The sequence below is a fragment of the Nannospalax galili genome, unplaced genomic scaffold, assembly GCF_000622305.1.
Source record: "Nannospalax galili isolate Female #2095 unplaced genomic scaffold, S.galili_v1.0 scaffold494, whole genome shotgun sequence".
NCBI classification, from domain to species: domain Eukaryota; kingdom Metazoa; phylum Chordata; class Mammalia; order Rodentia; family Spalacidae; genus Nannospalax; species Nannospalax galili.
Genome location: NW_008334880.1, coordinates 10,711 through 22,343, shown reverse-complemented (window position 1 = coordinate 22,343; position 11,633 = coordinate 10,711).

Below are 11,633 nucleotides of genomic sequence, written 5' to 3'. Positions count from 1 at the left end.
AAGCAAAGAAAACCCAAATTAATGCCATGCTGAAGAAAGAATGGACATCAACTCTGACCACAAAGAACAAATAAAAAGAGAGAGAGACTAATTGAAAAGTGACCAAATTGAAGACTGAAGACATGTTTTACTTGCTTTAAGCAGAAGCTAGGTTTAATTTAGAGTACTTGTATCCTTCGTTCTGAAAACAATTATGAACTAATTTATGTCTTACCAAATTATGCTGTTGTTTAAAACCATTGAAATCTCTAATTAAGTCCCCATAGAACTCCCAAAATCTTTCATAAAGACAGAAAAACAGGTCATTTAGCATTTCATATATTATTAGGTGAAACTTTGTTTAAGCACAGAATATATTATTGTGTTGGGATTGATAGCAACTGAGGAGAAGCATTTTATTGGAAAAATTAAGAATGCAGCTTGGTTTTCTATGAGAGTATTGGCTAGTCTTGCATTGGCTTCTGGAGACCTAACCTCTGCCATGTGTTTGACCTACAAATGACTGATGTGATGTAGGTTGCCTGTTGTCCTGCCAACGGCTCCATGCTGCCTCTTCCCTTTCAGCAGGTTTCACTCCAATTTGTGCATCTATCACCCAGCAGCAGCTTCTTATGCAATCCTGCTAGTCCTTGGGCCTGTCACCCCACCCATCACCTCTATAGCCTCTGCCACCTTTCCTCTTGAATTTAAACTGATGAAAAATAACAGCATACCTTGGTAAAGAATAACTTGGAGGAAAATAGTCCAACATTCTGGCTCATCAGTAGAGGAGAAGTTCATGTTTAAAACAAAATCACAATGGGTGATTAAGAGAATTCAGCTTTCTCCAAAATGTGAATGAGAGACAGATGCTTTTTGTTTTGGGGACATTAGATGGTGAATCTCATCATTCTGATGAGCAGGGTGGTATGAGGATGACCAGCACACAGATAAAAGTCATTCCTATAGTGCATCCCCCTTCTTATGCTACTTCTGGTGACTCTTATCCATGAAGACACAGGGTTCAATCTGAGCATCCCCAATATTCACCTGTCAGTATTTAGTGGAATGAATTTGGTAAATATTTTCCTTTTAAAGGTATATTAGTAATACTGAGAAAATGACTTGGTCAGTAAAGTGCCTGTCATGCAAGCACGAGTACCCAGGTTTGGTTACTTGTCTGTATTCTCAAGTGCTGGGGGCACTGGGTAGAGACAGAATGATCCCTGGAACTCCCTGACCAGCGAGCCTAGATAAATCAATGACCCTGTCTTAAAAAAATAAGGTAAGGGAAGTTGAGGAAACCACAGAGGTCTACCTCTGGCCTCCATGCATGCAAGCAAAGGCACATAGCTATACAAACACATGCATACCATAAACACATAAACACCTAAACCCACACACCACACACACGCACACACACACAATTATGTTAAGAAAAGTCTATTGTAATGAATCAATAAAGGTTTTTATAAGACAGTGAAAGTATTTTTTTCAGAATTCTAAGAGAACCCCAGCATTGGCCACTGTGCAGATTCAAAGACTTGAATATCACATGTACTCAACTACTTATTTAACCTAGTCTCCTCTGAGATTTTGTATTTTTTTCTGTGTGTATTTCAGTGTTCTTTTATATTATTTTTCCTTCATACCTAAGGCTGGTGAGGTAATTTTCTTTAATTTACACCTTTTGTATGGTCCAGCAGGATCTAAAATTAATCCTTTCCTTTCCAGGGCGTGCAGAGCAGTGTGCTCTTAGGTAACCACGTGTCATCTTAATGAACTTCCCCAGTTCCTACTGTTTCACAGTCTGCCTTTTGGCATCCTAAAGATTTCTGCCCTCTTTGCTGGGCAGTGCACTAGCTTGCTAGGGATGCCAGAGCACAGGTCCGTACAGTGGGTGGCGTAAGCAACAGACCTCTACTTTCTCACAGTTAAAAGGCCAGAAGTCTGAGATCAAGGTGTTGGCAGGATTGGTTGTTTCTTTGGGTGTTGGAGGGGTGGAGGAAGGGCTAGGGTTGTTCTAAGCCACTCTCTTTGGCTTGTAGATAGCTGTCTTCTATGCCTATTTTTTTTTTGTGTGTGTGTGTGTGTGTGTGTGTGTTTGTTTATTTCAGTGGTGGGATGAAACTGAGGCCTTACACATGCCCAGCAAGTGCTCTGACTTTGAGGTACATCTGCAGCTTGACTGGCATTTTCATGTTGTTTTCCCCTTGTGGGTCTCAGTGTCTGAACTTTCTCTTCTTATAAAGGACATTAGCCCTATTGGATTAGCATCTACCCTAATGACTTCACTTTACCTTAATTACCTCTATAAAGACCTGACTTTGAAATGTAGTTATTTTATAACATCCTAGGGGTTAGAATTTCAACACAAATTTTGGGATGTGAGAACGTAATTAAGATTTTAACAGTTGAAAAGATTAGCATACACACACACACACACACACACACACACACACACACACAGGTCTTTTTGAGATCATCTCCTTGTAGTGGGGCTAGCCTGGAACTCATTATATAGACTATTCTGGCTTTGAACTCACAGAGCTCTGCCTGCATCTGCATCCTGAGTGCTGGGATTAAAGGCATGCAACACCATGCCTGACCCGCATAGAAATATTTTATGTCACATGGCATTTCTGGGGTGTTGAGATTATATGCAAAAATATGGACTTAAGTATCATGCAAGAAACGTGGTGAGTTGTTTACATAGTCATTTACATATCGACCTTTTGGCACTTGAGATGCTAACCTAAGAGGACATTGACTTCCCTCCCATTTCCCATGACAAGAAAACAGGCAAGCTGAGTTAGCAAGTGCCTTGGACTGTTCTGTGACTAATAATGCAATGCAGTGCTGCAGACTGGGTAAGTTTTAAAAGAAAAGAGGTTTATTATGGCTCATGGTTCTGGAAGCCCAAGGTGAGGGTGCTACATCTGGGGATGGCCTCATTGCTGGCAGAACCTAAAGTGGTACAAGGGAATCACATGACAAGTGTGTGTGCGCATGTGCATATGCACTTCCTCTGGTGTCTCCTTCCTCTTATAAAGCCATCAATGTGTAATCATGAGGGCTGCAGTCTGGTGATTTTATTTAGTTCTGATCACCTCCCAAAGGGCCCATCTCTAAACACAATAGTTGGTTTAAGTTTTGATCTGCTTAATGCCTCACAGTGGGGACTAAACTGAAATGTGATTTTCAAGGGGATAAATTCCATAGCAGCAAGTATATAGGACCATCAGAGCATTGCACACCAATGGTAAAGAAAGGTAAATATTTTTGATGATCACATAGCTATATTTTTATTCAGGTTTTACACCACACACACAAATACACACACACACACACACACACACACACACACAGAGCAAGAGCGAGAGAGAAACTAATACTTATCCAGCCCCAAATATCAGTGTAATATTGCACTAAATATATGCTGCTTCATGGGAACTGATAGTTTTTCTATATTTTTTAAGTTCTAAGGAGGGATCCTTAAATAATTATAAAAGATCATATAACTGCCAAATGTAGAATAACCTATTTCTCTGGCATCACTATAAAACAGAATTACATAAAAGTCAGGCATTATTAGAAGACATATAAGTGAAATCAGAAACTATAAATAGCTGTTGATTTTTAGCCACGTTTTCTTTTCTGAGCCAGAATATAATTTTATCGAGATTTTTATATTTTTCGTCATTATCTAGTGAAAATGACTTGGGAGGAGGCAGATGATTGGGTAAACACAATGAAGGGCTATCTTAGTAAGCAATCCTAAAGATTTTTACCAGATGAAACTCGTGTCTGTCTACTCCGATTACTGGGTTTCTAGGACAGCTCAGGGAGTAAGGACTAGTAGTAGAAAAGTGTGTGTGTGTGTGTGTGTGTGTGTGTGTGTGTGTGTGTGCGTCTGTGTATGTGGTGGAGATTCCCCAGCCTCTTCCCCATGGAAAATGACCTGGCCTTATGGAATATTGCTCTGGACTCAGGATGCAGAACCAGATTTTGCGCTGGGCTGAACTTGCTTCTCTCATAGTAGTTACATTCAGAAGAGGGAGCAAAGATGGAAACATCTCCACTCAACTGTCTCTCCCAAAGGTTGTCAAATAATCATTATCACCACCACCACCACCACCACCACCATCATTTGTGGCCTATATGTTACAGGGTCATCAAGATGCCTCTTGAAAAAATTGCATCATTGTGCACTGTTCGTTTTGCTTCAGTTATTTCTGAGTTAAGAAAATTACATCATGTTTGAATGTTTCCAGTAGGGTCTTAGAACTTCCTAAATTGATCTGAGTCAGACTTAACATAGCTTAGAAACAATGGAGATTACATTCAAGTCATTTTTTTAAAGGAGAATTTTCTTGAGCTATTATAAAGGACAGTGATCACTAATATGCTTAAGTTGACAAATTTCTCTTTCATTAATGGGTAAAAACTGGACAGCTTATCCCTTTTCTCAGAAAGTATTAGTGATTTCCCATGGGAGGCAAGAAGAAGGAGAAAAATATTTCCATCTCATATACTTCCCAGTTTCCTATGTTATTTTCTGTTGCCTAAAAAAGATGCATCCTGTTTCCCTTTCTTGGCTTATTAATTCCTGTCTCATATGCAGTCCCAACACACCCACAGGGATCAATTTTCTCCTCTGCTCTTTACTTTCATTTATTTCTACAGTACTTCCAAGTGACTCAAGAAGTGGATGTGCATGTATTTTTAGAGGTGGCATCTCACTTGTTTTTAAAATATAACATCAAACAGAATTTTAGCTAAGTTTCCTAAACCAGTTAAATGTGGCTATAAACCAAGAGTTACAGTTACTGTTACTAACTGCATTTTATGTGAGGGCATTTCAATAATGGAAGAAGTCTAGTGATATAATGGAAGAAGTCTAGTGATAAATGACAAGTCTTCCTCTTAGAGGGGAAGGGACAGGATGAACTGAAGGCTCTTTATTGGCAGTGTCAGCCATGATGCAAGTATAGCACTTTCCTGCCTTATGCTTCACAATTTCCATAGTCTGTCTCAGAGGAAAGACTAGGCTCAGTGTGTGTTTGGGCTGTCAGTTCTCAGTAAGGTGGTGGGTATCCTAGGATCTGTGGTGGTTTTCTGGGGAGATTCTTTTTTTCTTTTTAAAGTAGGCTAAGCATATGCTAGAAATAGTGGCTATGTTAGACTCTCCAATTTGAAGGAAGAATTAGTAGGATTTGGAAAAGGATTTTTAAATGAAAACCTTAGGGGAAATGTTTGCCTATTTTTGGGAGGAAAGAATAAATGTATTAGCTAGGATGCGGCTAGAAAACTAAGCAATTATTCCTTTTGGTACTTATTTGAGGGCAGAAGACTGACAGCAAGATATTTACAGGCAGGTTGAGCTAAGAGCCAACTGGGGAATCTCTTCTGAGGATAGATTGATCTTAATAATGGTAATCAGCTTTAAAGGAGCAAAAAGATGAAGAGAGAAAATCCTCTTTCCTCTATCCGGGACCAATCAATACGACTTAGTATTTCAAGTCGTTAAGCCATTCAAAGCAGTCACCACTAAGACATGATAATAGTTTAAGATGCTAGGCATTCTGATTACTCTGATTTGATTATTACCAATATATGCTTGAATTTAAGCAATACATTGCATGTCATAGTATGTACAAATGTTGCCTGTTGATTAAAAAATAAAATTAGGGCGGGGGAGATGACTCAGTGAATAAAAGCTCTTGTTGGAAAAACATGATGACTTGAGTTTGATTTCTAAGAACCAATGGTGGAAGGAAAGAACAGACTCCTAAAAGTTATCCTCTGACTTCCACACATGATCTTCAGCATGTGCGTGCCCACATTCATACACACATATACACATAACAACAACAAACAATAATAATAATTAAACTAGGTGTGGTAGTACAGACCTGCAATCCAGTAATTAGGAGGCTGAGGAGGGAGGATCCTGAGTTCAAGGCTATAGTGAGATTCTGTCTCAAAAACATGAGAATGAAAACAAAAATTTAAAGAAAACCCAGAGAGCCAGTGAGGTGTCTCAGTGGGTAAAGGCACTTGCCATCAAGCCTGACGACTTAAGTTTAATACCCAGAATCCACACAGTGAAAAAGAGATATGACTCCCACAAGTTGTCTTCTGACCTCCACAAGCATAAACACCCCTCATACAAAAATAAATAAGTATAAAAAATACAAAGAAATAATTCTAAAGAAATATGCAAATGTCCCCCATTCCCCATTCCCCACCTTTTAAATAGGGTTTTGCTATGCAGCCTAGGCTGCCCTCTAAATTGTAATCTTCCCATTGTACCATTTTAAGTGCTGATATTATAGGTATGGTTTACCCTGCCAGACTTATAAAAAACAAATTCTGGGAAAAAGGAGACAGTTTAGAAGCAAGGGCTTTTACATATTCTTTCTTATGAAGTCAGAGCTATCTTCCTGAGTCAGTTATGTCAACTAGTCCTGCTACATGTCTAAAGTGACTTACCCTGGTAAATATCTGCTCTTTAAAGTCATGAAAGAAAGAACATATGTAATGACTCAGGGAGGCTTCTGAAAAGCAGGCAAAGCTAATATAACCATTAGAGATTTACTGATAATTTAAATGAGCTAAGGATACAAATGATTCTCTTGCAGTGGTTCTCTCTCTAAGGGGGGGGGAGTATTTTGCCTTAGAAAGCACATTTGCAATGTCTACAGACATTTTTGATTGTGAGATAACCTACAGAAGAGTAGGTTATTGACATCTGATATCTCACGGGGAGAGGCCAGGGATGCCATTTAAATCCTGTCACGCACTGGACAGCTCTTAATCTCTTTAACTTTCAGTCAATGAAAAGTGACTGGGTTCAAAAGACAGAAGTTTAGAAACCCTGGTTTAGAGACAACTGGAAAGTTCAGCTGAGATGGGAAGGGGGGTTAATTGGTCTTTACTGTAGCCAGGTGTAGGAGTAGTGTGACTGGGACCCTGTGGGTGGGAAACTGCTCAGGCAAGGTGTGGAATAGAGTGGGGAGTACTTGGAGGAATGTGCTGCATTCATCACCAGATGTTTGTGAAGGCGAAGCCAACACTTATTACTAAAGACAGGGCTTTAATCTTCTCCCGCTTGCTTTCCTGGAGATTTGTAGTCAGAATAACCCTCATCTACTACTGTTCTTTTTTACCTTCTTTAGAGCCAGAAAGATGGAGAGAGTACCCACTTTTTCCTTTAGGTCTTCTCTACCTTGAGAAAGAATTCTGATTACTGTGGTAATTCTCCTGAGCTATTGTTTAGTTCTGTTTCCTTCATTGTCAGTAAGGTGTTTATGCTTAGAGGCTCTGTTTTATCCTCACACCAAATCTCTCTCTTTGTCTCTGTCTCTCTCTGTCTCTTGTTGGGGACCTCTGTTATGCAAAGTAGAAGCCCCTTCACGTCCGGACAGCTCATGCAGCTCGGGGTTATGTGCTGGGGCTCCTTTCATAGCAGGGTGCCTTCCTGGCATCTTTCCTGACTCTCCTTTTGAAGTGCCCACCACAAATGCTCACATAAACATGGCCTCTGGCTCTGAAAGATACCATGCTTTTCCTGTGTAATTTTCAGGCAGTCAGCAGTCTGGCAGAAACCCATTTCCATATGTAAATAGAATGCCTCACAAAGTATCTAACAGCCAAAGCTTTTACCACTACCCCCATGGTATAAATATCCCAGTCTTTCTCTCAATATCAGAGAGCTGGGTCGCAGAGCTGCTGAATCACTGAGAGCAGAGACACTTAATAAAGCTGTAACACAGATTAAGCTGAGTCTTGAGTCTTGTGTCTTACTACCGTTGACCTAGCCTCTCCGGGGGGCGCACTCCTCCGTTACCGACTTGCGGACATTCCTAGCTTTCGCCGTCCTCGTACTCTTCCCGCGTGGTCCAATGGCCAATGGACCTCGCTTCCTGAGGAAAGTACACGGGTGAATTAAGGGCAGGATTCGGCTGGACAACGCTCCGGCAGCAGAGGAACTTTCAGCACCAGAGCGGCAGACACGCAGGACCCGAAGCGGCTGAAAAGCCTGCGGGACACCCACTGCAGCTCCCAGAGAGGCGCAGCCAGAGCCAGACCCATGCCGTGACTCGCCAGGTGTGGCGGGGACCTCGAGATACCCGCGCACCCCACGCCTGGGGCCCAGAGCGACCCCTATAGTCTCTCATTACAGTAAGAAGATGTTTATTCTTATTTAAAGATTCTTGCTCAAATTTGGGTAAAGATAAGGACAATCATGCTTTTCTCTTTTTAAATGAAGCATATGATTTTTTATTAATTTTTTGACAATTTCATGTATGTATATACCATATTTTTATCACATTCACCCCTTTCCTCCTCATAACTCCTCTCAGATTCATCTCCTAACTCCTCACCTCTCCTAACTTTGTGTGTGTATTTTAACAATCCACTGAAACCAGTTTGTATTTCCCAAATACTCATGAGTATGGGGCCAGCCACTGGAACATGGTGAACCTACTAGGGGCCACAACCTTAAAGAAAATAGAAAAACAGACTCTCCCTCCCTTAGAAGGCATCAACCTTCATAGGTACTTAGCTACCGGTGAGACTTCATGAGCCCCTCTTACTCCCATGCTGGAGTGTTGACAGCCTTATCTTGTGCAGGTCTTGTGCAGGCAACCACAGCTGCTGTGAACTCATGAGTGAGCAATCTTATCATGCCCATAAGACACTACTTTACTATGGTAAATCAAGCAATTAGCATATGACCCTTAAGGAGAGTGAATCCATGACCTTGGCATTATTAGTACCACACTCTAACCAACTGAGTTAACCACCCAAGCCTTATTTTTTGATATAGGCACTTGGAACTATAAATTTCCCTTTTTAGGGCTGCCTTTATTGTATCCCATAGCTTTGGGTATGCTGTATTTTCATTTAATTCTAGGAAGATTTTAATTTCTTCCTGATTTTTTCAATGACTCATTCATAATTCAACAGTGTGTTGTTTCATCTTTGAGAGTTTGTATGTTTCCTGTAGTTTCTCTTGCTGTTGATTTCTAGCTTTATACCATTGCCATCAGACAAAATGCAGGATGATGTTTCAATTTTACTATATTTGTTGAAACTTGCCTTATGTCCTAATGAATGATCTATTCTTCTGAGAAGAATCTGTGTTCTTTGGTATTTGGATAGGAAGTTCTGTGGATGTCTGTTAGGTCCATTTGACCTATGATGTTATTTAATTCTAATGCTTCTTTTTCATTTTTCTTATAGTTGGTCTAATGGTGACAGTGGGGTATACTATTAACTGTGTTGGGGTTAATCTGTGATTTTTAAATGTAGAGAGAGAGAGAGAGAGAGAGAGAGAGAAGTTTCCTCTTGATATATTGTTCCCTTGATCAATATGAAGTAATTCTTTTTATATCTTCTGGCAATATTTGGGTTGAAGTCTATTTCCTCAGGTATTAGAATAGCAACACCTACTTGTTTCTTGGTTCCATTTACTTGGAACACTTTTTTCTACCCTTTCACCCTAAGATAATGTTTATCTTTTGTGGTAATGTATATTTCTTAGAACAGGCAAAAAGAAGGACCCTGTTTTTCTACTCTAGTCTACTAGTTTGTGGCTTTTGATGGGTGAATTGACACCATTAGTATTCTGGGTTATTATTGAAAGGCATGCATTGCTTCCAGGCATGTTGTTGATTTTGAGTGATTGGTACTATTTTACTTCTCTTTTGTCTGAGTGTCTTTATATCATTTCTTTTTTCCTCTTGTAGTCTCTTTACTCTGTTGGTCTTTTTCTTCAGACTGACATTTTCCTTCTAGTATCCTCAGTAGAGCTGTCTTGGTGGTCATAAACCCTTTTAGCCTGCTTTTACGATAGAATGCTTTTCTTTCATCTTTATTATGACAGTTTTGCTGGGTATTTTAGAGTGGGTTGGCAGTTGTGGTGTTCTGTACATTTAGTGTTTTAACTATAATATGATGGGAGTTTCTTTTTTTTGTTCTATTTGTTCAGTGTTTTGTGTGCTTCTGGAATGTGTGGATGGGTTTCTTTCCCTTAAATTTGGGAAAAATTTTATAAAAAATATTTTCTATGTCTTTTGCAACTTCTCTTTCTTGAATATCTATAATCAGTAGGATTTCCTTTTTCATAGAGTCCAGAAGTTGTTGTTGTTATTATTATTATTATTAATTTTGGTCTTTTTGAGATAGGGTCTCCCTGTAGCCCCAGATGCCCTGGAACTCACAGAGATCTGCCTGGCTCTGCCTCCCAAGGGCTGGGATTAAAGGCATGTGCTACCACACCCGGTCTAGAGTCCCAAAGTTCTTATATGTTCTGTTCATATGTTTAAAAATTATCATTGATCTTGACTGATTCAATTCCTTGTTTTGTCTTCATTCTATGATAGTTTTTCTTCCTCACAATCCAATGTATTTGTGGGGCTTTCCACTGAATTAAAAAAATTATTTTTTTTTATCTATTTCATGTGTATGAGTGCTATTTCTGCATGTATGTAAGTACTCTCATGTTGTGCAGTGCCCACAGAAGAGGGTGTCAAGTTACCAATGGATGTTAGCTGCCATGTGTGTGCTGTGATTTGAATCCAGGTTCTCTGCAAGAGCAGCCAGTGCTCTTAACTGCTGAGCCATCTCTCCAGTCCCTCCATTGAACTTGATTTAACCTGCTGCACTCTTCATTTCCATTTTCTATGTATGACTGTTTTGCTTGCATGTATGTAAGTGCACCCATGTCATGCAATGCCTGTGGAAGGCCAGTAGAGAGTGTTGGATATCCTGGAACTGGAGTTAACAATGGTGTTAGCCACTATGTGGGTCCTGGGAATTAATCCTGGTTTCTCTGGAAGAGCAGTAAGTGTTCTGAGCCAACTGAGCCATATCTCTAGCCCCTTCTTCAGTATTTATATCTCATTAAATCTATTTTCATTTCATGAATTTATTTCTTTCAGTTGTCTGTGTTCTCTTGGAAAATATTTGAGTCCTCCTTGAGTTGTCTTACATTTATCATCCTTTTGACTTTTGCATCTGGCGTTTTCATCTAAGTCATGATCAGGGGTCATTATAATGGGATTGGTACCTTTTGGAGGAGACAAGCTGTCTTGGTTTTTCATGTTACTTGTGTTTTTGCATTAGAATCTGCTCATTAGAGGTTAGATTGTTGGTTGTTGGTTAAGACTTTGTTATTGTTCTTTTAATTCAAGTTGCCTCTCTTCTTTCAGTGGACATGTTTGCAGTGTTTAAGAGAGACTAGATTGCAGTATAGTTTGGTGATGTTTTCATCTGTTAAATTGGTATTTCAGGCACCAGGCTCTATCTCCTAGTTGCTTCTGTGGGTTAAGTACTGTCTTCAGCAATAGTCACTATCCAATGGCTAACCATTTCTGATAACAGGAGTGACTGAAAAGATGACTGAAAAGCAGACACTTGTTAAGTATTGATTGATTTAGGGGTAAAGGGACCCTGATAGTATTGCGTATACAAATATTTAGTATGAATAAGAAGGAAAATAAAAGAAGAGGTAAGCAATCGTGGTGAGACTAGCAATTAGTATTAGGTCGTTAGGTGGGAAGTAGAGAAGGGTATACATAGGAATGGGAATAATTGAGGCAAAGAAAAGAAATGGGGTGGATACCTGGGAGTTCTGGTTAATG